Source organism: Oncorhynchus nerka, linkage group LG27, assembly GCF_034236695.1.
Source record: "Oncorhynchus nerka isolate Pitt River linkage group LG27, Oner_Uvic_2.0, whole genome shotgun sequence".
Taxonomy (NCBI): domain Eukaryota; kingdom Metazoa; phylum Chordata; class Actinopteri; order Salmoniformes; family Salmonidae; genus Oncorhynchus; species Oncorhynchus nerka.
In genome coordinates, this window is record NC_088422.1 from 65,581,052 (window position 1) to 65,608,792 (window position 27,741).

The 27,741-nt window shown below is 44.1% G+C and overlaps 1 protein-coding gene across 4 annotated transcripts in view; it reads left to right on the forward strand.

The window, feature by feature from the left end:
* LOC115112162 (ankyrin repeat domain-containing protein 11-like) overlaps positions 1 to 27,741 on the forward strand; it is a 173,923-nt gene that overhangs the window by 10,300 nt on the left and 135,882 nt on the right. For 3 of the 4 annotated variants that reach the window (XM_065011879.1, XM_065011882.1, XM_065011881.1), the window contains exon 2: positions 25,215 to 25,293. The gene's annotated coding sequence lies outside the window, so the exon portion shown is untranslated. Of the gene's footprint in view, positions 1 to 16,302; positions 16,452 to 25,214; positions 25,294 to 27,741 lie in introns of all 4 variants that reach the window. The other variant, XM_065011880.1, reaches the window with a different exon arrangement.

Here is a 27,741-nt window from a genome sequence, read left to right on the forward strand (position 1 = left end):
GTATTAATCTGAATGTGCGTGTGCCCTTAAAAGAGAGAGCGAGGTGGTATGAGCACAGAATGATAGTGGCGAGGGTTGTTATGAAGGCTTATTGCGTTCCCTAATGACAACCTGTCCAACCTAGCTGTAGTGCTTTGTACAGCGCTACATGTCAGCCCTGCCTGTGAGAACAGGAAGTTGATGCATCTTTCCCACAACCAGGCCCCATGCCCAGCACCATCAGTGCTCTAGTGGTGAAGTGAGAGTGACCACCACAGCCTTAAGCGTGGCCTCTACCTGTTAGAATCCTGTGTGATTCTATGTCTGTGTGCGAATGAGAGTTTGTTTGGTAACACCTCCGCACATCGTGTTGTTCTGAGCCCTGTTAACCTCTCTAGGGTACGTGAGATGGTAGCGTCCCACCTTCAACAGCCAGTGAAACTGCAGGGCGTCAAATTCAAAACAACATTTTTCCAGCCAGAGAGGATTCACAAAAAGCAGAAATATAGATCAAATTAATCACTAACCTTTGCTGCTCTTCATCAGATGACACTCATATGACTTCATGTTACACAATACATGTACAGTGGGGCAAAAAAGTATTTAGTCAGCCACCAATTGTGCAAGTTCTCCCACTTAAAAAGATGAGGCCTGTAATTTTCATCATAGGTACACTTCAGCTATGACAGACAAAATGAGAAGAAAAACATCCAGAAAGTGACATTGTAGGATTTTTTTATGAATTTATTTGCAAATTATGGTGGAAAATAAGTATTTGGTCAATAACAAAAGTTTATCTCAATACTTTGTTATATACCCTTTGTTGGCAATGACAGAGGTCAAACGTTTTCTGTAAGTCTTCACAAGGTTTTCACACACTGTTGCTGGTATTTTGGCCCATTCCTCCATGCAGATCTCCTCTAGAGCAGTGATGTTTTGGGGCTGTTGCTGGGCAACACGGACTTTCAACTCCCTCCAAAGATTTTCTATGGGGTTGAGATCTGGAGACTGGCTAGGCCACTCCAGGACCTTGAAATGCTTCTTACGAAGCCACTCCTTCGTTGCCCGGGCGGTGTGTTTGGGATCATTGTCATGCTGAAAGACCCAGCCACGTTTAATCTTCAATGCCCTTGCTGATGGAAGGAGAGTTTCACTCAAAATCTCACGATACATGGCTCCATTCATTCTTTCCTTTACACGGATCAGTCGTCCTGGTCCCTTTGCAGAAAAACAGCCCCAAAGCATGATGTTTCCACCCCCATGCTTCACAGTAGGTATGGTGTTCTTTGGATGCAACTCAGCATTCTTTGTCCTCCAAACACTTTCATCTGACCATATGACATTCTCCCAATCTTCTTCTGGATCATCCAAATGCTCTCTAGCAAACTTCAGACTGGCCTGGACATGTACTGGCTTAAGCAGGGGGACACGTCTGCCACTGCAGGATTTGAGTCCCTGGTGGCGTAGTGTGTTACACTGATGGTAGGCTTTGTTACTTTGGTCCCATCTCTCTGCAGGTCATTCACAAGGTCCGCCCGTGTGGTTCTGGGATTTTTGCTCACCGTTCTTGTGATCATTTTGACCCCACGGGGTGAGATCTTGTGTGTAGCACCAGATCGAGGGAGATTATCAGTGGTCTTGTATGTCTTTCATTTCCTAATAATGGCTCCCACAGTTGATTTCTTCAAACCAAGCTGTTTACCTATTCCAGATTCACTCTTCCCAGCCTGGTGCAGGTCTACAATTTAGTTTCTGGTGTCCTTTGACAGCTCTTTGGTCTTGGCCATAGTGGAGTTTGGAGTGTGACTGTTTGAGGTTGTGGACAGGTGTCTTTTATACTGATAACAAGTTCAAACAGGTGCCATTAATACAGGTAACGAGTGGAGGACAGAGGAGCCTCTTAAAGAAGTTACAGGTCTGTGAGAGCCAGAAATCTTGCTTGTTTGTTGGTGACCAAATACTTATTTTCCACCATAATTTGCAAATAAATTCATACAATTTTTTTTTCTTCTCATGTCTGTCATAGTTGAAGTGTACCTATGATGTCAATTACAGGCCTCATCTTTTTAAGTGGGATAACTTGCACAATTGGTGGCTGACTAAATACTTTTTTGCCCCACTGTATGTTTTGTTCGGTAAAGTTCATATTTATATCCAAAAATCTGAGTTTACATTGGAGCCTTAAGTTCAGAAGTTCCAAAACATCCTTTCATTTTGCGGAGAGCCACATCAATTTACAGGAATACTCATAATAAACATTGCTAAAAGATACAACTGTTATGCATGGAATTTTAGATCCACTTCTCCTTAATGCAACCACTGTGTCAGATAAATTTAAAAAAAATTGAAAATGCAAACCATGCAATAATCTGACTCGGCGCTCAGAGCCCAATCAAGACACAAATATATCTGCCATAATATGCAGTCAACAAAAGTCATAAATAGCATTATAAATCTTCACTTACCTTTGCTGATCCTCGTCGGAATGCACTCCCAGGACTCCCACAAATGTTTGTTTTGTTTGGTAATGTCCAAATAGTTACTTTTGTTAGCGCGTTTGGTAAACAAATCCAAAGTCACGAAGCGCATTCACTAAAAGCAGACGAAATGTCAAAGTTCCGTAACAGTCAGTAAAAACATGTCAAACGATGTATTGAATCCCATCTTTAGGATGTTTTTAACATAAATCTTCAATAATGTTCCTACCGGAGAATTCCATTGTCTTCAGAAGTGCGATGGAACAGAGCTCCCTCTCATGTGAACGCGCATGGTCAGCTCATGGCAGACCTTACTCATTCCCTTTCCTTTGGCCCCACCTCACAGTAGAAGCATCACACAAGGTTCTAAAGACTGTTGACATCTAGTGGAAGCCTTAGGAAGTGCAACATTACCAATATCCCACTATCTTCAATAGGAGCTGAGTTGAAAATCGACCAACCTCAGATTTCCCACTTCCTGGTTGGATATTTTTCTCAGGTTTTTGCCTGCCATATGAGTTCTGTTATACTCAGACATCATTCAAACCGTTTTTAGAAACTTCAGAGTTTCTATCCAAATCTACTAATAATATGCATATTCTAGCTTTTATGGCTTTGTAGCAGGCCGTTTACTCTTTTCATCCAGACATGAAAATACTGCCCCCTACCCCAAAGAAATTAAGGCTGGCTGTAGCTGCAATCTGTGATGTTTTCAATGCTTCATCTTCCAGGTGATATTTGGGAAGCAGAACTAAATATACCCTTCACTAGTGACCACACACAGACTTGCACACACACAAGCATGTACACGCATACTGCCACACAAATGTTCCCCATCCCCTCTGTGGACTTGGCAGTAATTTCTGCCCAGCCTTAATTCATGCATATCCACTTCTCCTGGGCAGACAGGTTTCCGATGAGGAGAAAATGAGAAATCACAGGGACTGTGTTTGTTGGAGGGTGGGGGGTTGGTGGCTGGTAGTTTGGCTCCTGGCTGATGGGGGAGGATTGGAAGTGACAGAGGACAGAGATCCTCGGAAATATTTCCTCCGCCCCACACACACCTGACACCCACAGCTAGCCAATAGCCATGGTGGTCAGCTACCGTTACAGTGAGGCCCCTGTTCAGGGACGGCGTGCCTCTCAAAGCTATGGGAATGGAAATCCCCTTCAGAGCACATTACCACATGACCCATACTGCCTTGATGAGAGAGAAGAGTGTTGACTGTGCTTAAACAACCATAACAGACATTGGTTTCTGCACCACAGGTATCATGTCCATGTCCTGTAAGTCAGCTGGTGTAGCAGCAGATTAGATGAATCTGTTGTGTCTGGCTGCCTGGCCGGTCAGAGAGCTGGTGAGCGAGTGGGTGGATGGCTATGGGCAGTCTTAATGGAGAATTGATTTAGGGTGGCTGTATGGGGGATGATGTGCCATGTGCTGCTTCCTGCACCTCCCTCCCTCCCTCCCATCTTCAGATTCACTTGCCATCATTGAAACCCCTCTGCCTTTGCTGCCATGGGAACAGGAAATCACTAACAAAATGGTCCTTGAAACGGTCAGGTAGGCTCTTTAGCAGCAGATCTTACATCAGTGAGAAAATGACATCTTTGACTTTGAGGAATAATCTTCTTTTTACTTTTTTATATTTACTTTGCTGTCTCTAGGGTGATTGGCCACCTCAGTTCTTATATACTTGGGTGAGGGGAGTCGTTGCTGCTAGTATAACCTACGATACTGAGGCCATCTTATGGGTTTCTGAGAAGCTTGTCACAGTTTCCCTCCATGTCACTTTTCTTTCTCATCATAATGTCACTCTTAAGGCGTCCGCATGCTTCCCAGCCGATACTGTTCAGAAGAGTTTGCATATATTACGACGACATTTTGATGTTTTTCTTCGTTTTGGACTTCGATAAGGTTTTTTTCCGGCTGTTCGGTCACATTTGTCTCGATGCAAGCTGAACTCTGTAGGGAGTCTTCAGCAAAGTGTGTGTAGTCATTCAACGAGAGACAACTCGTCCTCATGCAAATGTTTTAACTTGAGAAATACTGCATCAAACATCCTAGCCGCCCTTTTCTTGTTTTTCAAGCAAAGGTCTTTTAAGGGAGAATGCAAGCACAGTTCGGCTAGGTACCAGCCGAATTGAAGCATGCTGACGCCTTTACCCCCCCCCAGGGCTCGTCCTCTAGTAAATCTCCTCAACCATGTTTTCCATTCCATTTTTAATCACCGCTCTTTCTATTTCTCTCGCTGCCATTTCTCTCTGCATTCGAAGACCGTGTCAGTGCACCAGCCAAGGCTCCTGCAGCCCTGTTCGTCTCAGAATGTTAAGTGCGTGAGACTGCTTATGCAGTGAGCTGCTCCACAGAAACACAGCGCTGTTCCCTTCCCTGCCTCCATTTCTGCTGTGACTCAGTCAGATGTTGTTTACTTCATTATTTCAGTGCAGCCATCACATCTCTAACATGAGGGGGCTGGAGATGGGTGGAGGATAATGCTCATTTTAAAATGTTTTCTCACACACATGTAGCCTCTCTTACCAGGTGTGTTCTACCTATTGGTTTCCTCTGGGCATATCAATGTCAAATGAAGAAATGTTGGTGGTAATGGTAGTGCTAATTATTCTGATACACCTCTCTTTCCTGGGGTTCAAATGGATTTAAACCCCTTAATTGTTAATGTAAATAGCTATCCATCCATCCTGTCAAGACATTGAATATTTTTCTATGGGAGAAGCGCGCTCTGGTTTATTAGTCAACTTTTCGTTCCAAGATGGCGTAACAGTCGGTCGTGTGTTTGTCTTATCCCATGTAAGTAGCCGCTTAAATAAATAAAAAATCTCGTATACATTTTAATCTCACTTTCTATCTATGAACTAAATATAATTTCCTTTAACCCGCCTCACACAATGTGGTACAGATCTGCTGTTTTTATTCCTTATAACTGGAACCTCTGTCAGGAGCTAGCCAGCTAACTAACTACTAGTCTTTGTTAGCCACGGCTAGCGGTCTTCACCTTTTAGCTCAGACACCGCCAGCTTCAGCTCGGACAATACATGCCACTCTGCTCTGCGTGATATCAATTCAGAGCGTATCGGACTGCTTCTCCCTACCACATCACTGGATTCCTGCCGCTTTTGATCATTACACCGGATCATCGCAGCAAGCTAGCTGCTACCGAGTGGCTACTGTTAGCTAACGCCTCTGTCCTGAAGCAAGCACCAGTTAGCTTTGAGCTAGCCACGAGCTAGGCCCGTATACCAGCTACTTCTAGAGCTACAATGCCTCTTTTGCCTTTAGCCAATTGGCGGAGCCCTGCCAATCCATTACGACTGGTCCGCCGACGTGGTCGCCCGATGTCGTCTCAATGGGCTTTTCCATTGCGATGCCGCCGAAGACCCATCTTCTTGCCTGGCCCGCTAGCTTTCTATGCGCAGTGTCTCCCACTCTCCTAGCGTAGTACTGACTACTGAACGGCTCCCTGACTCACCTATTGCTGTTCTTTGGACCCGGTGATCACTCGGCTACACAGCTGATGCCCCCTTGACTGTTTCAATAACATGGTACCTCATTTTGTTTCTTTATGCCTCTCCCTAATGTCAACATGGCTTGTCTACTGTTGTCTCGGCTAGTCCTTATTGTTTTATTTCACTGTAGAGCCCTCAGTCCCCCTCACCTTGCCGTAGATCTCTTTTGTCCCACCCCCCACACATGCAGAGACCTCACCTGGCTTAACTGGTCCCACCAGAGGCGAAACCTCTGTCACTCAAAGCCTAGGTTTACCTTCACTGTACTCCCATCCTACCAAACCCTTGTCTGTACGTTATGCCTGAATTTATTCTACCACTCCCAGAAATCTTTTATTCTCTGTTCCCAAAGCATTAGATGACCAGTTCTTATAGCATTTAGCCATACCCTTATCCTACTCCTCGTCTGTTCCTCTGGTGATGTGGAGGTTAACCCATTCCCTGTGGACCCCAGTACCACACCATTCCCCAGGCGCTATCATTTGTTGACTTCTGTAACCGTAAAAGCCTTTGTTTCATGCATGTTAACATATAACGCCTCTTCCCTAAGTTTGTTTTATTGATTTCACTGCTTTACCACACTCCGCCAACCCGGATGACCTAGCCATGTCTGAATCCTGGCTTAGGAAGGCCACCAAAAATTCTGAAATTTCCAACTACAACATTCTCCTCCAAGATAGAACTGCCAAAGGGGTCGCAATCTCCTGCAGAGTTCTGTCATGCTATCTAGGTCTGTGCCCAAACAATTTGAGCTTCTACTTCTACAAATCCACCTTTCCAGAAATAAGTCTCTCACTGTTGCTGCTTGCTATAGACCCCCCCCCCCCCCCTCTCACCCCCAGTTGTGCCCTGGACTCCATATGCGAATTGATTGCCCCCCCCATTTATGGTTCGTACTGTTAGGTGACCTAAAGTGGGACATGCTTAAACACCCCGGCCGTCCTACAATCTAAGCCAGATGCCCTCAATCTCACACACATGATCAAGGAACCTACCAGGTACAACGCCAAGTCCGTAAACACGGGCATCCTCATAGATATCATTCTGACCAACCTGCCCTCTAAATACACCTCTTCTGTCTTCAACCAGAGTCTCGGCGATCACTGCCTCATTGCCTGCATCCGTAATGGGTCCGTCGTCAAACGACCACCCCTCATCACTGTCAAACGCTCCCTAAAACACTTCTGCTAGCAGGCCTTTCTAATTGACCTGGCCCGGGTATCCTGGAGAAATATTGAACTCATGTCAGTAGAGGATGCCTGGTTATTCTTCAAAAGTGCTCTCCTCATCTTAAATAAGCATGCCCTATTCAATAAAAAAAACTAAGAGCAGACAGCCCTTGGTTCACTCCAGACCTGACTGCTCTTGACCAGCACAAAAACATCCTGTGGCATACTGCATTAGCATCGAATAGACTCTTTTCTCTGTATATATCAATGATGTCGTTCTTGCTGCTGGTGATTCTCTGATCCACCTCTATGCAGACGACACCATTCTGTATACTTCTGGCCCTTCTTTGGACACTGTGTAACAAACCTCCAAATGAGCTTCAATGCCATACAGCACTCCTTCCGTGGCCTCCGACTGCTCTTAAATGCTAGTAAAACTAAATGCATGCGTTTCAACCAATCTCTACCCGCACCCGGCCGCCCGGCTAGCATCACTACTCTGGACAGTTTTAACTTAGAATATATGGACAACTACAAATACCTAGGTGTCTGGCTAGACTGTAAACTCTCCTTCCAGACTCACATTAAGAAGCTATAATCTATTTAGATTTGGTTTCCTATTTCGCAACAAAGCCTCTTTCACCCATGCTGCCAAACATACCCTCGTAAAACTAACTATCCTACCGATCCTTGACTTCAGCGATATCATTTACAAAATAGCCTCCAATTCCCTACTCAATAAATTGGATGTAGTCTATCACAGTGCCATCCGTTTTGTCACCAAAGCCCCATATACTACCCAACACTGCAAACTGTATGCTCTCGTTGGCTGGCCCTCGCTTCATATTCGTCGCCAAACCCACTGGCTCCAGGTCATCTATAAGTCTTTGCTAGGTAAAGCCCCGCCTTATCTCAGCTCACTGGTCACAATAGCAATTCTGACAACTTGGCATTTTCCCTCTGATTTGCTTCTGCAGAGGAGTGTAAATGTAATATCAATGTACACATCACCGTGGTGATTGCCATGATGGGCTGTAGAACGAGATGGGGTTGGACTTGGTACTGAGAAATGTGCTGCTGAGTTTTAGATTAGGGAAGACTATGGGGTTGGTTTAGAATTTTTTTGTGTCCATTTTCTGAAGCCTCCATTTTTGGGTCTTCTAAAACAAATGGGGGGGGGGTTGTTAAATCTGTGTTCTCAGGCTGACCCTTAATCCACCTCTGTTGCACTAGGGCATGTGTATGTGGTACACAGTCGGGGGGGGGCGGGGCATCAACCCCTCCCATCGGGTCTGTGAGCTAGTCAGTCACAAACAAGCACTCAGCCATGGTAGTGAAGATGTGTGTGCATGTCTGCTGCCTGCCTGACATTTAGAAAGTCTTTATGGTTTAATTAGGGGGCATTTTGAATTGGCAGTGTTATTGTCATTTCAGAAGACCGTATCAACAGGAGACCAGGGATGTCTGCCCCCCCATAGGTGAGGTTGGATTTCATTTTGACCTCCTCGTCCACAACTCACTCATTTATCATACTCATGTTTCCTCTTGAATTCTGTGAAGGGTTTTCTTATTTCTTTAAAAAAGGAAGCAGAAACTCTCCAGGAGAAAGCACACATACATTAAAAGCACACGTTTTGGATTCGGGCCAGTGGGAATCTGGGTTTCGCAGTATGGAGAAATGGTTACCTTGACAACAGCAGAATGTTGGGTGTTTTGCTGATCGAGTGTGTGAGCCCGGTGTGGCTGTGCTGAACAAACAAGTACTGGTCACTGTGTCAGGAATGGTGCTGATTCTCAAGTCAACCCTCCCCTCTACTTCCTGCCTCTCTTCCTTCATTTGATAAAATCCCTTAATTTCGTCCTTTTTTATTTTCTAACTTCTATCTTCTCCTCACCATCTGGTTGCATCACTCTGCCCATCTTCCCTTCATAATTGTCCCTCATCCCATTTTACATTCTGGTGATTTAGCAAACGCTCTTATCCAGAGCGACTTACAGTTAGAGCATTCATCTTAAGATAGAATGCAGAAGGGATGTGGTTGTCCCGTAGGACTATAATATGTTATTAGACAGACCCTCTATCCTTAACCTACCCTGGCTGTGTTGGAGGCCTTCTCTAAGTGGGCCTGGGGTAATAATGCACATCCCTTCAGATGGACCCTCTATCCTTAACCTACCCTGGCCATGTTGGAGGCCTTCTCTACGTGGGCCTGGGGTAATAATGCACATCCCTTCAGATGGACCCTCTATCCTTAACCTACCCTGGCCATGTTGGAGGCCTTCTCTACGTGGGCCTGGGGTAATAATGCACATCCCTTCAGATGGACATTGGCATTTCTTATGACATCGCTTGTTTTGGGCAGGCTCAAAATCGTATTGAATTGGATTCCAGTTTAGAAGTCAATGAGATCCATATGTCTGAACTGTGGTCAAAGTGCAATGTTCATTTTGCAGGAATGCCTGTTATGGGGGCCTAGTTGAAGGCACAAGCTTATCTTTTCCATATGCAAATAGCTTTTTAAAAATGATTATATATAATATATTTTTTTCAGTAGTCAAACTCTGTCATCAATATCATGTTCAGGACTAAAACTTAGCCCTATTTCAGTGTGTAGCTTTAAGTACCTTGTTGAACATTTTGTTTTATTCTGCTAAAAACCTATCAAAGGCCATGACGAAAGAAACGATGGGGCATATGTTGTTGTTCATGAATAATCAGAAAATGTTAGTTCATTTCACTGCAGTCTTTAGAATACAAAACATGGATGTGCACGTGAGTGCAAACAGCAAGGAGTGTTTGTGCCTGTGGTGTTGGCTCTGTTCTCAGTCCCCCTGCCTGCCTGACTGCTTCTCTGCAGCCTCGCCTGCCTGCGCTGGCAGTGAGGTGGTTTGGCATGCAGGAGCCAGCCTGATCAATAATGTAGATGTTTTTGAAGAGGGGCAGTGTGCAGGTCTCTCTCACATGCTGCTCGCACCCCCCTCCCCCTCAGGTGGCAGTGTCAGGTTCCTCTCCAATGTGGAGGACAGATGGGATGGCTGATTCTAATTTTCTTCTGTAAGATATTAAAATAAGCGTGCAGCTCTGATACTTGATGCTTGAAATATTGCAGGCTGCCACTGGACTCTCGCGTCAGTCATATTAAGCTGCGGTTGTTCAGAGCTGTAAGTTATTGTGGGGGCTTTGAGAGGCGGACAGGGTGAGATATTGGATAAGGTGGAAAATAACATGCACCACTTGTTTACATATCAGCTCTCACAGGGGTCTTTTTTTTTGTAAGCGCAGATCTAAAATGCTTATTGTAATATCTGTTCGGTATCAGACGCATTTTGTGCTCCACTCTTGAGAATTCACTAATGAGTATTCGATCACGAGACTGCACACAGGTGTGTAGCTAATTTTCTCCTGTACTTTTCTCGGTGAAGTAGTCTACTTTTCTCTGGTAAAATGCTAGATTAACTTAAAGCAAAACATTAAGAAATATAGCTGGCTGCATTTTCTTCTATGATACATTTTAAAAAATGTAAAATTAAATTATTTTTTATAAATATGATGTCCATGCATAGTTTTTGAAAAAAGACCGTGCTTTTTCATTTTATGCTCATTTACTTGTGTGTCTCCTGGCCAAATAGCATTGCGCTTCTGTCATCTGATGAAAATGAAGCTGTTTTCTGAATGTGCTGCACTGATGCATTTTCTGTGGAAAAGTTTAGTTGCACTCCCCTGATCAGCAAAAAACCCCACTGACTTTCAATATAAAATGCAGGTTGAAATGGTTTTAATTTTTTAATTTTTTTTAAATTTTTTTTTTTTTTTTTTAAACATTTTTAAAATTAATTTTTTTTTTTTTGATGGTCTGCTTATCAAATGCTGCTTTCTGATCTCTTACGCGACCCCTGTCTCGATAGTAAGTGCCTGTGTCTCATCAAAGGGGGTAGAGGGAGGCTATGCTTTTGTGAACGAATGGAAGCCAAGAATAGGTGCTGTGTGCACCAATGTTAAAAAAGGAGGACTGCTCGGATAGCAGGCTGCCAACACACACATGATTCCTTTCACACACCCATGCCGTACTACTTATTTATCATGTTTTGTATTGCTTTGAACTCCTACTCGTTTTTGCAGCCAGCTCACACGTAATACAAGCCAGTATAAGACGTCTCTCCATGTCTGGGCGCGGGGGCAGCCGTGGGCGCTGTTACCTCCAAGTGTGTTTAGCTATGTCGTTGTGGACTGGGATGGCGCATGCATGTAAGTATCTGCCTCTGAATCCAGAGTTTGCATGTTCAAATCCAGATAGAAAGTTGTTTTTGAGATTGTAGTCAAGCCTATCCCAAACCGTAACCCTTAACCATTCGGCATTAATGCCAAAACTTAACCTTACACTTTGAAATTTGACGTTTGAGAAACATGGCTGAAGGTCCAATTCTGAAGTGAAACTGTAAGAGCTTGTTGTGTGTTTGGTCTAGTGAATCATTCACAGTATTAACACAACTGATCTAAATAATGGAAACCCGAATTGCCATTTAGTCTCATTGTTTTCAGTTTGGGTTTACAGAGCTCCTGCTGTTTTAGATCCTACTGGAAATGTGTAATATTCTTCCCTGGTACACAACACTCCAGCTATTTGGGTAACTGGGTTAACATATTGTTTTCAAGAATAATTCACAACAGTAGGTCTATTCCTGTATTCTATTTAGTAATACTTGTATTTTGGGACAGATTTGAAAAAATGCACTCTTCAAACAATTGTTGAATAACAACGCCACCCTGAGCAGCTTGGTGCCCCGCCCACAAAAACATGGAGCTAAGGGAAGTGCTGTCTGTGTGCATGCTGCTCTGTAGGTGAGCAGTGCAGACTCTCCCTGTCCCCCTGTGTCCGTGTCTGCTCTGTGATGCTTGTTCAGTGTTCAGACAAAGGTCGGAGCTAGTGTCCCAGTCCCAGGCTGCTGTCAGCTCCGTCAGATGTGTTCTCGATAGGGCAGCCAGAGAGGACTGGAGAGGTGCTCTGTAACCCAGGGACACAGGGAAAGAAGGGAAGGGGTGCCTCATCATTCAGATTTCCCAGATAAATGGAGCTGACCAGATTGTGAAAATGGTGGCGCTTCCTTTAATCCGATGCCCTGGGGAGCAGAATAGAGAGGAGGAGGAGGAGGAGGAGGGGGGGGGCAGAAAAGAGGCACGATAAAGGATGGCTGTGCATGCCCTCGGGCGACCATTAGACCACCCGTCTCTGCCGTAATCCCACAATGCACTGGTGCCCCACATAAGCCTGCATGTTCGCACAAGCCACGGGCCAGGCTGTAGACACACAGTGGCAGCCCGGGCTGAAACAACACAGTCCAGCCTGTTGTTTTTAGAGCCCCACTCACTTTACCTTCCCCCAGCCATATTACTAAAGCTCAAATGGGACTGACCTCTGCTCTCAGTAGCTCGGCTCTCTTTTCCATATTTTCCAGTCTTTGCTTTGAGCTTCAGAATAGCATGTGTAAACACTCTTGCGTCCAGTATTCCCCCCCCCACCCCTCCTCTCCTACAGGCACAGCCAGTGTTTTCAGCCGTATCACCATTGCAACATAGACTAATCACCGGAAATATACACTTTAAACAGCTATGGCTCTATGGCATGTGTAATTGTTTTGTGTTTGAGATCGAGGGTCTGAGTTTTAACGTTGTTGTGTGTGTTCCCTCTGTCTTATTTCCAGGCAGTTATCTGGACACAGTGTGGTATGGTTTTAACAGAGCAGCCATTGTCTGTTGAGGCTAGGTCTTAGGATTGGCCATGACTGCTCTCCCAACTCCAAAACCCTGGACTTTGGGCCTCAAAGCTGGACTCATGAGTATACAGAGACCGTAGTTGAAATCAACACTGGCCAGGTTCTCAAACTTGTCAGAGGTATGACTTGCCTTATCATGCACAAATGTGCACACCACTCATCATGAACAAAGTCCAGTATTTGGCATTCCCCTGTTGATGTTGAAATACCCCATATCTAGTAGGGATTGGTTTTAGAACACAGTGTTAGTATTTTCACTTCAAATAGCCAAACATGCGAAAGAACACCTTTTGTCCTGAGCTGCGACTGCTTACTGTCAGGATGGGGGTAAGGGAGGGGAGGCTTGAACTCTCACCTGACCTTCTGCATGTTTAGGTCAACTCCTATATGTCCTGCTTTACTTGTATTTCTTCTCATCAACTTGGCCATATCCATAAAACCTTACCCCTGTAGGAGCAGAACAGGGATGTTAGCCAGAAGGGGAGAGAACTAGCTAGTACTTGTAGGCCTATGTCCTGTCCTGCAGCGTGTTTGGATGTGAAGCTACAGGCTAGTTGTGTGCTGACAGTGCTCTCTAACCCTGGTCTTTCTGGTAGGCTCACCTAAAAGCCATGCTGATTAGTATCTCTGGATATTTGTGACATTTTTGTGCCAGGTTTTGTGCCTCAATCGGCAGTTTTTACTTGTTGCCTACCTTCTCAATCTCCCGTTGTGCTGAGTCAAACCTAATTAGCCAGGATAGATGCAGCCGTTACAAATGAGCACTTCAGTGCCTCAGTGTGGCTCAACACAAGTTTTGTAAACACGGCTGGTTTTGGGGAACCGGTCTCATTCACCAGAGAACCCTGCTAAACATGTATATTAGCACACAGAAATAAATTGGAGTAGTAACCTGGAGATGTTGTGCCTGGATGGCCACTGTTTGCCAAACACACACACTCTTTGGTGGGAGACCCTGGAGGGGCACCAAGCTGTAGCACAGAACCAAAAGGGAAAGAAAATGAATATAACTTCAGCATCTCCCTTCTTCTCTCTGCAGACAGGCCTCACTCAAGCCTCACTGCCCCTGCAAAGAGGCTCTTAAAATGGGCCAGAAATAGCTCAGGCTCCCCACATGCCCTGCAACCCTTCAGTTAAGTCTAAGTAACTAGGATTTCTGGGTTTGACTGTGAATGGCCAAACCTATGGTGGCGTGTCGGTGCTCCCAGCACTCTGTCCACCCATGTGGTAGAGATTAAAGGTCCAGTTTGGTCCTGTTAGACTTTACTACTTCCCCAGTCATAAATGTACAATTCCTGGACACATTGGACTGGCAGCTCCCTGCACTGCCTCTGTGTGTGTGAACGGGTGACTTCTAGTCCAGCGCAACGTCAGCAAGTAGTAAATTACCTCATGGGTGTGTGTATTTTTTTAAACTAGTCGGATGTCTCTGCCGTCTCCACTTGAGCCGCCGCGCCAAACATATGTCACATCCTGCCCAGCTGCCTCTGCCAGACGGGACTATGGATATTTGCACAAGAGCATTTGTGTACTTCTGCCTCACTACAGCCAGGGCAAAAACACTTTCAGGAAGCTTCAAATACTGACACAGGATGAACTTGTTTTGGCATTCTTAAAATACCTGGTCTTCCCTGCCCCCTGCCTACAGACATAGCTGTCTCTTCTCGTTGAGTCTTGTGCCGGGCATGAGGGGGCCACCACATTACCACAAGGTAGGAGCCATGTGTTTTTGGCTGAGTCATCCTGCTTGAGATGTTTGAGAAGTGTAGGCTTGGGTGCCTTGCAATGACTGGGAGCTTAAACAGTCTCAACTATGTTGGCATGAAGTCTGCAGAGCCTGGCCCATGCCCTGTGGTGAAACTGGACTCCTGTCTTTGGTAATCCCTCCCAGTGTATGAATAATTGTGGAAGCATCCTCTTTCAGGAGAAAAATAACCAGCTCCCCGAGAGCTGCGGCAAAGCGCTGGAGCTTGGTTTCTCAGGCTCTATGTTTCCCTTTTAAGGTCAACATAGCGTCCACCCTACGAGTGGAGTAAAACCTCTGGCCAGCCCTAGAGGGAAAGAGACCCTCCGTAGACAGATAATGGAGTTTTAATGTGCAGTGTGTTTTCTAGTAGTAGGGGCTCTTATCAGTGACTTAAAGGAAACTTGTCTCGCTCATTTGTTCATAAGTGCACAAAGGGAAATCAGTGAGTTTGGTGTTTATCACATTTTTTTTTCTCCAATCAGGGTTTAAAGCTCCATACAACATTTCACTCAGTGTCAAGTTGAATTTAACCCTGGCATGATATCCTCAGATGTCCATAGTCTACCCAACCAAGAGCTTACCCAGGGTTGGTCTGCCAGAGACTGATCTGTGTTATCCATGAGTGATGTCTTGCGGGTTTTAGCATGACCCGGCTTAAAGGGAGTGTACTTTGTCACTGTGTGGCCGGGGGATTTTCTTAGTAAGATTACAAGCCTGTATTCAAGCCCCATTATGAGGGAGTGCTCTACTCTCCATTCTGGATTAGTCCAATCCCTAGATTCCTGCTGGGAGAACCAACAGGGTTCTGATTTTACCAGACACATCACCCAGCCCAGTGAGGCCTGGCCCCTTTAATCTGGCCTGCCTGTCTTTTTTGCCCTGGCACCTCCAGCCCTTGGCCTGGCCTGGGCTCTAGTGTCATCCACTTCAGTCACTTCAGTTGGTATGTTAACTTGAGATTCTTGCTGTCCCATTTCTAGCTGCTAAGATTGACATCCATTAAAATGGATTGCAGATGTAACATTTTCTTAATATATGACTATTGAAACAGTAAAACGACGTGACCTACAGAAATTGCCATGCATGCATACAAGGAACTGACATTTTTCATTAAGAGAACGCATGCAACAATATGCTTCTATCGTACAGTCAAAAGGCTATATTCGCAATATGAGCAGGGTATATTTGAGACATTCAAGGACAACTGAACTGTCGACTTGTGTTGATAACGGTGAAACTAATAACTGAAATGAGGCCTCACCACCCTAGGAAGGAGAGAAACTGTTAGAAACGGCAAGGCTTGCAGAAGACGATGAAACATGTTGCAGAAGTCTGACAATGTATGTGAATTGTGGAAAAATACAGCCCACCTAAAGAGGTTGAGTTTCTACTGGTGTGAGTTAATTTGTATGTGTGTTATAAAAAGATTGTTCCCATTTTTAAGACAGAGCGCTCTCTGAATAAAGTATTGATCTATTGCAGGCTGAGACTGTCAATTTCTTTGAACTGGAGATTTACAACCTTCAGGAATTAGACAGACAAAATAGTTCAGTTAGAACTTTGGGATAGAAATTCTCGTGACAACTTGGTCCTTCGAGCCGGATCTCAATACCTGTTTCTGTCGTCCCAGGGGACACGGAAACCGTGCACGGGCGAATCAGGAATCCGTAAGACAAAGGCCTGACCTCTGAAATTGAGGGTCCATTTCAGGCGAACTTGTACACGACAGGAACGGTGATGAGATCCAACCTACATTGAATTCTCTGCTGCAGGAATAAGGTCAGTAGTCTTTAGTCATGGATTTTGGGGGTAGGATCTAAACTTGCATTAGACGTATACATTGTAAAAAAATCTGATGTAGGTAAGGTGATAATCACTAGAGTCAAACAGGATTCTTATTCGGTATATCGTTTTCAGGAATTTATATAGCGAAAGCTCAACGTCAAGTATCTAGATACAGTGGGGCAAAAAAGTATATAGTCAGCCACCAATTGTGCAAGTTCTCCCACTTAAAAAGATGAGAGGCCTGTAATGTTCATCATAGGTACACTTCAGCTATGACAGACAAAATTAGAAAAAAAATCTAGAGAATCACATTGTAGGATTTTTATGAATTTATTTGCAAATTATGGTGTAAAATAAGTATGGCACCTGTTTGAACTTGTTATCAGTATAAAAGACACCTGTCCACAATCTCAAACAGTCACATTCCAAACTCCAGTATGGCCAAGACCAAAGAGCTGTCAAAGGACACCAGAAACAAAATTGTAGACCTGCACCAGGCTGGGAAGACTGAATCTGCAATAGGTAAGCAGCTTGGTTTGAAGAAATCAACTGTGGGAGCAATTATTAGGAAATGGAAGACATACAAGACCACTGATAATCTCCCTCGATCTGGGGCTCCACGCAAGATCTCACCCCATGGGGTCAAAATGAAAACAAGAACGGCGAGCAAAAATCCCAAGAACCACACGGCGGGACCTAGTGAATGACCTGCAGAGACCTGGGACCAAAGTAACAAAGCCTACCATCAGTAACACACTACGCCGCCAGGGACTCAAATCCTGCAGTGCCAGACGTGTCCCCCTGCTTAAGACAGTACATGTCCAGGCCTGTCTGAAGTTTGCTAGAGAGCATTTGGATGATCCAGAAGAAGATTGGGAGAATGTCATATGGTCAGATGAAACCAAAATATAACTTTTTGGTAAAGACTCAACTAGTCGTGTTTGGAAGACAAAGAATGCCGAGTTGCATCCAAAGAACACCATACCTACTGTAAAGCATGGGGGTGGAAACATCATGCTTTGAGGCTGTTTTTCTGCAAAGGGACCAGGACGACTGATCCGTGTAAAGGAAAGAATGAATGGGGCCATGTATCGTGAGATTTTGAGTGAAAACCTCCTTCCCTCAGCAAGGGCATTGAAAATGAAACGTGGCTGGGTCTTTCAGCATGACAATGATCCCAAACACACCGCCCGGGCAACGAAGGAGTGGCTTCGTAAGAAGCATTTCAAGGTCCTGGAGTGGCCTAGCCAGTCTCCAGATCTCAACCCCATAGAAAATCTTTGGAGGGAGTTGAAAGTCTGTGTTGCCCAGCAACCGCCCCAAAACATTACTGCTCTAGAGGAGATCTGCATGGAGGAATGGGCCAAAATACCAGCAACAGTGTGTGTGAACCTTGTCATTGCCAACAAAGGGTATATAACAAACTATTGAGAAACTTTTGTTATTGACCAAATACTTATTTTCCACCATAATTTGCAAATAAATTCATTAAAAATCCTACAATGTGATTCTCTAGATTTTTTTTCTAATTTTGTCTGTCATAGCTGAAGTGTACCTATGATGAACATTACAGGCCTCATCTTTTTAAGTGGGAGAACTTGCACAATTGGTGGCTGACTAAATACTTTCTTGCCCCACTGTAAATGTTAAACGGGGCGAGGTTAAATATAGAATAAAACAGGAGGAATTGGGTCCGCAATGACCCAAAAGCCACAAACGATAAAATCGATTTTTAAGATCACTGAACCCGTATGTATACGTGTGAGACCTAATAATCTATCAAAAGTCATAATACTAATTATTCCTAGTTCCAAAGGAACAAAGGAGAGGGTTTACTAACATGGGAAGTAAATCCTCAAAGGAGGTCCCGGAATTAACCGGGCATGAGAGGTATGTGGAATCCAAGGATAAGAGGAACATCTATTATGGTCCTAAGTGGAGAAAGAACTATGTGTATGAAGGACGTCTAGACGTAGACAAACTCACATCTATGATTAAATAGAAGTGCATGTAAACTGGAGATAATATAAGGGAAACAACAGGTTTGGGGAAGAATTGGACTTACAAAAAGTTTGACTAGTAATGGACCAGATTAAATTCCTGTAAGCATTCAATGTCATAGTAAACTGTAAGGAAGATTTAATTACCCATAGAAAGGATTGACCTAAGTGGAGGAAGAAGTATGGTTTTGAAGGGTGTCTAGATGTAGATAAACTATGAAACAGCAGGTCGAGGGTTTGATACAGCCAGGGTGTGGCTGTCTGAAGCCCGGAAAAGAAGGCAAGTGTAAAGAAAGACGAAAGTAATAAAGATAGCGAGAGCAGAGAGAGAGAGATGGAGATGAGACAGAAAAAGGTTAGCCTTCCCCTGAGCCCAGAAAGTCTAGCAGTGGAAGGAATAGTCCATCCAAAAACTGGAGTAGAAGGGTTCAGGAGGGATATGGAAAGACTGACTGAAGGTTTTAGGCTAGACACAGGGATACCGGAGATGTTATGGTTAAAAGGAGTGGCAGATGTGGGAGTTTTACCTGTAACTGTTACTCCTAAATTGTTTTGTTGACCTTATTGAAGGCAGTATTTATTGAAACCAGAAGTAATAGCAGGGATTAAACCTATGTTTAATTAAATAATGGATAATGATGTTATTATTGGAGGAGAAGATGTGTTTTGAAACTTGTCCATGTTTTTAGTCCGAAAGAGTGGTGCTTAGTGGTGCTGGATTTATAAGGAGTAAATAGAAGTATTATTTTTAAGAGGTTTTTTTTTTGCATCCCTGGTTCTAGTACTCTCCTAAATTTGTTAAAAATAGATAGTAGATATTTCTCTGATTTGGTAAATAAGTTTGTCTTAAATTTTATTTCACCCAGATGGTTTGGATTTATAATTTTGGGGCGAAGGCGGATTTATAAATTGTTTTACGGTTATTTTGAAAGTCCCACTATTTTTGCTTAAGTAATGTTTAGTAACCAATCCAACTTGTATTCTCCCTTAGGTAGTTAGCTGTTGTATGTAGATGATATTTCCGTGAGAAATTTAACACAAGGCTGTAAAATTGATATTCTAGTATTATATTTTTTTGTTGAATAAGGTTATAAAGTTAGCAAGAATAGGTTTTAATTATGGTAGACTTATGTCAAGTATTTAGGACATATTTTAAGGCAACAGGGCAGGAAATAGATGGAAATAGAAAGTGATTTTATAAGCGTTAAAAATGAATTATGAAAATAAATATGTTGCAGTTCTTAGGGATGGCAAATTACTGTACATAATAGACCCCACACTATGCAACATATATAACTTTATTGAAGGGACTGATTTATGATTAACCCATGTTATTGTTAGATAAAGTGGACTCCCGAAGGAGAGATTTAATTTGTACACATGAAACATATGCTATGTTTTGCATTAGTTTTAATTATTAGAAGATTTTTATTTAAATAGTATACCCAAAGACAGGGATAGAAGGGTCCAGGAGGGTATCGAGACAAACTGAATCCTCTATGTAATAATCTTAGGGATTACGACTACAGAGTTTTCTCAAATCTATGACTGTAAGCAGGGACACAGTCAGTCAGTATTTGGTAAGATTGAGGGAGCTATTTAATGCAAATAGTGGATTGGTAGGTCCTGGACCGGGAGGCAATATTATTAACAGTTGAAGATATCATTTTTTTGAGTGGTCTGAGACCTGAAACTTGTCAGGCAATAAAAAAAGATTCTGATAGGATGGGGAACTGCCACTTTGGCGGAAGTGAAGAGGTATGCAATTCACCATGAACACCATGGGAAAGAGGAGAAGAACAGAAAGGAGCAGAGTATCTAATAGTAACTCTTGGGGAAATAGTAGACCAGCATAAAGGAGGCTTTAAGGGGAAGGGACCCAACAGAGAAGGGGAAAAAATTAACAGGATCAGACGATAGAAAGTGTTTTAATTGTGACAAAACAGGACATCTGAGCTCCTCCAAAGGATGAGAGACAAAGACCGTACCCAGACAGACAGAACAAGAATAGGAGTTGTCCGGAAGACTGAAGAAGAGGAAGCATGACTAGATTGGTAAGAGGAGGATAGTGAGAGTGATCTAGACTGCGAGGTATTAGAATTGGCCAACATAGATTTAGCATTACAACAGGAACAGAAACCATACACAGCAGCACAGATAAATCTTAAAGAAGACAGAACAATTGAAAGAGAATTGTTACAGGATAGCCAAGACAGGGCGCCCCAAAAGGAATTGGACATGTGGAAAAGAAAAGGGGCGGTCCTACAGAATGTTTGGCATAAGGATCATTTACCTAAGTCACGGTTTAGATATGCGGCAATATTGACACATGGGCAGAGCCATGTGTCAACAGGGGGGTGGGTATAGCAGGTTAGGAAACACTTTGTGGCCTATGGGATAACACATCAATGTAGAGTAAGAGTGCCACTGGGGGAATACCCCCCAGGTAGAATATCCATTCCAACAATTGGAAATGGACTATTTTGAAGTGAGGAAAAGAAGTGGTGTTTAACAATAATAGATAAATATATTAAATGGGTAGAAGCGTTCCCAACTTACTTGGCGGACATGATTACGATAGCTAAAGCATTGGGTCAAGATATTATCCCTAGATTTGGTTTACTAGAATCTATTTCTGTAGACAACGGATTACATTTTTGGTTAAGCAGGTAAAAGACAGGCCAGAAATTGAACATTTTAACTGTGCGCTCATAGAGTTGTGGGTATGGGGTGGTTCCTAGCAGATAGACTAAGGACAGGAGAGGGTTGGTGATTTTTGGGAATATGGGGGACCCTGAGCTGCATCATAGTCTTGGTAATTGTCCTGATACATCCAGATCCACCACCTTCCGGCACCTATTATACTACACCCCCACCATTGTTAAGAAGTAAAAGAGAAACTACCCACATACCGACCGTCAAGGACGAGTGACCTACAAAATAGGAATCAGAGAGGGGCAGAATGTAGGTGATTTTAATGGCTGTATGACAGTAGTTAATGTGACTGACTTAGATTTGGAAGCACAGGAGAAAATTCTGAACCTCACAGCCCCTATAACGGCTGAATGGTGGGATTGTACCAGCAAAGGACGTATCTGACAGATACTACCAAAAGGGTGGGTAGGTACTTTTGCCCTGGTGTTATTGGTCCAACCAGTTATAATTAGTGATCAGAGGCCAGTTATAGGAGGCCAAAGTAGGCACAGGAGGAGTTTTGACCAGGATGGGAGTAGCCCTGTCTAGATGGATGCTGTTGGCAACCCCAGAGGAGTTCCAGATGAATACAAAGCTATGAATCAAATAGTTGAAGGCTTTACCACTACGTTCTTTTGGTGATTGACAATAAATACAATTTTGGATTGGATTAATTACATCTATTAAAATCAAGAGATTCATGAATGAAACCGAAGATGCAGTACATTTTTTCCCACCTCCCTCATGACCTGGCAAAATAGGCTGGCTCTCGATATGTTATTGGCCGAAAAGGGCGGGGTATGTAGAATGATAAGGGTTCATTGCTGTACTTTCATTCCAAATAACACCGCACCAGGCGGAAGCGTCACGAAGGTATTGGCTGGGTTGACAGATCTTAGTGAAGAATGGGCTAAGAACTTGGGGGTTAATACATCACAGAGTGGTTTGATGAAATGTTTGGCAAATGGAAAACCATAGTAGCTACCATCTTGGGGGCTGCTATTGCTTGTATGGGTATGCCCGTATTATGTGGTTGTCTTATTCCATGTGGTTGTCTTATTCCCTGTGTCTGAGAGTTGGGAAGCAAGGCGTTGGAATCTGCTGTGACCCAGCAGATGGTGAGGTATGAGCCCATACCTGACCCAGACCAGTGGGATGAATGCTACATGCCTCCTGGAATGGTGGACGATGATGACCAATTCGACCCCGATGATCCACAATTTAAAACTTTTCTTAGTTCTAACGTGTGAAGGTTATAGTGAAGTAGAAATATAACTATACCCAGGTGAGGTGAAATAGACGTTGTACATTTATGGGTGTTATGTGATTTTTAAAAAATAAACAAATGTTGTAAAGATGTACTATTTAGTCAAAGGGTGGATTGATAGAATTTGGATGTTTAAGATAATGACTAAAGTATTTCACCCTGAAACCATATAATTGTATGAAATGTGTTAGTCATAATCCAATATTGTGTGTGACTAGACTTTTTAAGACTAGGCTATTGTGTTACTATTTGAAGTGTTGACTTGTGATGATAACGGTGAAACTAATAACTGGAATGAGGCCTCCCCACCCTAGGGAGGAGAAAAAACAGTTAGAAATGGCTAGTCTAGGGCCTCCCGGGTGGCGCAGTGGTTAAGGGCGCTGTACTGCAGCGCCAGCTGTGCCACCAGAGACTCTGTCGTAACCGGCCGCGACACACAATTGGCCTAGCGTCGTCCGGGTTAGGGAGGGTTTGGCCTATCCTTGTCTCATCGCGCACCAGTGACTCCTGTGGCGGCCCGGGCACAGTGCGCGCTAACCAAGATTGCCAGGTGCACGGTGTTTACTCCGACACATTGGTGCGGCTGGCTTCCGGGTTGGATGCGCGCTGTGTTAAGAAGCAGTGCGGCTTGGTTGGGTTGTGTATCGGAGGACTCCCGAGCCCGTACGGGAGTTGTAGCGATGAGACCAGATAGTAGCTACTAAACAATTGGGGAGAAAAAGGTTGCCGAAGTGTGACAAACAATGTATGTGAATTGTGGAATAATTCAGCCCACCTGAATCTGTGGAGTTCATTTGTGTGTGCAATAAAAGTATTGTGTTCTCATTTTGAAGACAGAATAAAGTTTTGATCTATTGCAGGCTGAGACAGTCTATTGCTTTGATTTGGAGATTTACAACCTTCAGGAATTAGACAGATAAAATAGTTCCGTTAGAACATTGGGATAGAAATTCTCGTGGCACAACGGAGCTGAAAACACTGTTCTAAACAGGGCACCTGATGCCAGCGGAGCTGAAAACACTGTTCTAAACAGAGCACCTGATGCCAGCGGAGCTGAAAACACTGTTCTAAACAGAGCACCTGATGCCAGCGGAGCTGAAAACACTGTTCTAAACAGAGCACCTGATGCCAGCGGAGCTGAAAACACTGTTCTAAACAGGGCACCTGATGCCAGCGGAGCTGAAAACACTGTTCTAAACAGAGCACCTGATGCCAGCGGAGCTGAAAAATGCGACATAATAAGAATGTGACAAATGAAAATCTCAGAAACCGAGGGGGAATCTAATAACATCAACTACGATGAGTTGCTAATATGACTAAGATTGTGCCTTTGGGTTCTGAACAGCGAAAGAAAGTTGATATGAAAACCAATAGAACAACAGAGAAATGCTGGTTAATGGCATCAGGAAGTCTTTCTAAAATAACTGCTTCCACTTTTCTATGGCTGGATTTTGGCGAGGCTACTTTGAAGCAAGATAAGGCATTTCTCATTTGAAGTAAAATGTTCACGTTTCAAACTATTATGCAGCCTCCAGCTCACATTGCATATCGGTGGGTGACTGACACGCTTGACAGCCTGCCTACCATTGACTTATAGCCTATGCACTCATGGCGATTTTGTTTTGTAGGATTCTCTGGACTTCTCTACTGCAGCCCTTTTTTTTAAAGCAGGATTGAGAAATACTAGCTGCTTTTAATCGTGGCCATCAAAACATTTTAGAATTTGTTAAAACATTTTTTTTTTTTTACATTGCATATTTGTTGTGCAATGGCTGCTTATAAAAGCACTCCAGTACCAGCTTTTTGAGGAGCTCATCTTGCGTTGTCTGACAGGCAATAGGCTATTCTGCTCCTCAAACTAGGCTCTGTAAGGTTTGCGCGTGTGATAAATAAGATTCTTGACGACTAACGAAAATACACGCTGCAATATAATTCCACAAAATGATGCAAATTAACCTATAGACTGGATGTAACCGGTCAAATATATTTTCGCTGGCTAACCGATGTAACCGTTAACATCTCTACTAATGGGATGAAATGTTGCTTTCATGGCCTTGTACAGTTTAATGGCACTCTGACAGATTTGGTACACTTTGCACCTGTTCTCTTCAGAAGGGAAGAGGACAAGATGCAAGCGAAAGCCCGTTTTTATATTTAATTCATTTCTGAAAAGAAACAAACTCTTGGTTAATAACTCTAAGACTGAAATCATGTTATTCTCTATCCTTTATACATATACTTTTCCACAATACCACTGAGCCTAACTGCGGGTGTGTGTGGTCCTCTTGAGTCAACTTATCATTTGTGCTAGTGGACACACTCACTGGTATTTGAACAACTGCCATGGAACAAATGTGAACCAGGGGCTAGGTGACAGCGACACAGGAATGTAACCGAGGTGGCACAACTGAAGGCCTTTGAAAAGCCCCTCTATCGTTCAAATCCTGATAAACCCCTGCCCTCAGAGTTTGGACAAAGCTAGGATTGAGCGGCTGGCTATGGCTTGGGGTTGAGGGGCTGGCTGTGGCTGGGGGGGTTGTGGGGCTGGCTGGGGGGCTGTGGCTGTGGGGTTGGTTGTGAGGGGCTGTCTACAGGGGTAGGAGAGGCTGGCATAGTGAGGCGTTGACCTTTTGAAAGGTTGCACTAAGACCAGCCTCTTCTGGAAGCCATACAATGTTGGGGGAGTAGCACAACCTGAATGGGAGAAGATGACTCCCTACGCCAGATCTCATTAGGAATGTGAAACGCCAGCCAGCATCTCGGTAACTAATCCTCCAGTTTTGTTTTGTTTTGTAGGATTCGTTGGACTTCTCTACTGCAGCCCTTTTTAAAGCAGGATTTTAACGTCACCCATCCGAGGACAGCCATGGAATCGGTATGTATTGCTACATTCTCTCCACGTTGTCTCTGGAGCCATCTCTGTTTCTTGGCCCTGTGTTTGTTACTGCGTGTTCAAACCTTAAGTACATCGTATCTTTTTTATTTATTTTTTATGTTTACAGAAAGGGGTTTGTTTTCTAAGGCCCGTAATTTCTGTACTCCAGCAGTCTTGTTGTTTTGACTGGCCACTTTTCGCCAAACCATCACAGTTTCTAAATAAACTACACTCATATGGCACTATAGAGAGGGTTTGCTGTGGAACTGAGACATAGACAGACAGACAGGAGCAGTGCTAGTACCAACTGGCCGCTTTAAAGCCCTGCACTCTCGACTGGAATGTGTGTATTAAGAGCAGGACTTAGTGCATGCCCAGGCCCTGCCTTCCTGTCCCTTTGTTAAAGGGGTTCTGTGTTTTAGCTGGTGTGGGCTTTTGTGTGTGTGTGTGTGTGTGTGTGTGTGTGGCTGTTTTGTGTGGTGAGCGACTTGGTTTGGAAAGTAGGTCACCGCTCCCGTAGAGCTCAGTGTCACTAATGAAGAGTCCCTCTCCTGCATGCGGCTCATGTGACCGTGCTGCTTGATCAGTAAGTGGTGGCAGCCCCACGCCTTTGAAGAGACTGCCGTTTTTTCCCCACGGCGCACAGCCCCGGCACACAGACTTTCAGCATGGGGGCTGTACAATCGATCTCCCCTTTCGTTCTCTCCCTACTCTCGTTTTGTCCTCCTGTAGCCTCCTCTTTAGCCAGACTCTGTGCAACGGGAGCTGGTGATGTTTACCTCTGAAATCACATCGTATCTGCTTACTGTCAGTGGAAACCAAGGAAACTGATCAAAAAGCTCATTATGCTGTCATTACCATTTCTCTCCTCCCCACCCCCACCTCTCCTCATGTGATGCCAGTCACATGGTTTCCAGGCACCAGTAGAGTAAATCAGAATCAGATTTTATTTTTAACTGCTCTACATCCTCCACTTTGCCAATGGTTAGCAGAAACAGACGTAGGATTACTGTGTACCTCTTTCTCCCTCTGTTTCATGCGCTGTCCCCCCCCTCTCTCCTCTCTCTCTTTGCCACTCCCTGTCTCTCGCTCGCTCGCTCTCTGTCTCTCTGTGTTTAGCCTGCTCCCAGCCCTCGGCAGTGCTGATATTATTGTCAGCGTTATCTGCTGGTTGGGAGTTGTGCTGTGTTGGATGGTAGTGCAGATGAAAGGGTGTCTCTCCTGTGAATGTTCTCCCTGCACTGTTTTGCCTCTACTCTTTACCAGCGTGTTGATTTTCTCCCCCTTTCTAAAGTAGGCCTGTTCTTCAATGGGATTAGTCTGCAGCACTCTGAACAGGAAAGTGGGCCCTGCCAGTCATATTACATAACTCTCATAGCCTGGCTTGAGACGACTATAGGGGCTTTGTTCCCCCAGACCCCGCTCCCACCCGCCTACCTCTCCTCCTGGCAGGCCACATGCTAATGCTCTATTGAAAGAGTCTGTGTGCTCCAAACAGGCATGGCTCTGTGGCCAGGGAGGAGAGCAACTCTGCATCATTACCCTGCAAATTGGCATTTCACTCATATCTTTAGCTGAGGAATGTGAACTCGAGGCAGAAGGAGCGGGAACTTTGGTGTGATTAGGTTTCCTTGTACGCATGTTGAATGATGAGATGATATAGGAGGTTGTGGACCGTTCAAAGGTTGAACCTTTGTGGTGTTGGCGTGTCATGTATTGTTTTTCTCTCGTATGTAATATTCTTGTTTGGGGTTATCCCCACTGATTAGACTATTGTGCCCCATTAAACCACTTAGGTTGCAGACCTGTATTGTGGTTATATTGTTCTCTGGTATAAGCGCATGATTCTATAGCTTATTTGAGCAGAAGTTTGACAGTTTGTTCATTTAGTAGGCTTGCGGCATAATGTGAAGAGCAGGATTGGTAGGGGATAAAATGGTGCCTTTGCCCAAGGTTTTTCTTGCCATTCTGTTCCAAGTCATTAGAGCTAAGCACCGAGGAGGAACCGTTCTTTAAGATAATATCCAAGAGTGTGATGTCATTGTTCCATTAATCAGCTCAGCTGCTGATTGGCTCAAGTTCAAAACCACCCTGAAAGGAAGTGGCAACTAGCTCTCTCTCTCATCCCACTGCAGAGGGAAGGATGTTGGTATCTGTGGTGCATATCGCCAATATGTGACGACTCCAACCAGCGTTATACAGCCTGGCTGATGGAAAACGCCTCCATGTATTTTTCAACTTACCTGCACTTGCCAACTCTTTCTTTGTTCTCGAAACCGGAAAAGGTGCATCTTTATAAATGTGCAGGTGGTTACAAAAACCAGAGATAATTCTCATGTTTTGTATTGAGTGAGAAATGCCTCTTGCGTGTGTAGATCTTTGTTTTGGTCGATCTGTGACGTGCCGCCATCTACTTCTACACTTGCCAAGGCACATAGACAATCCTAG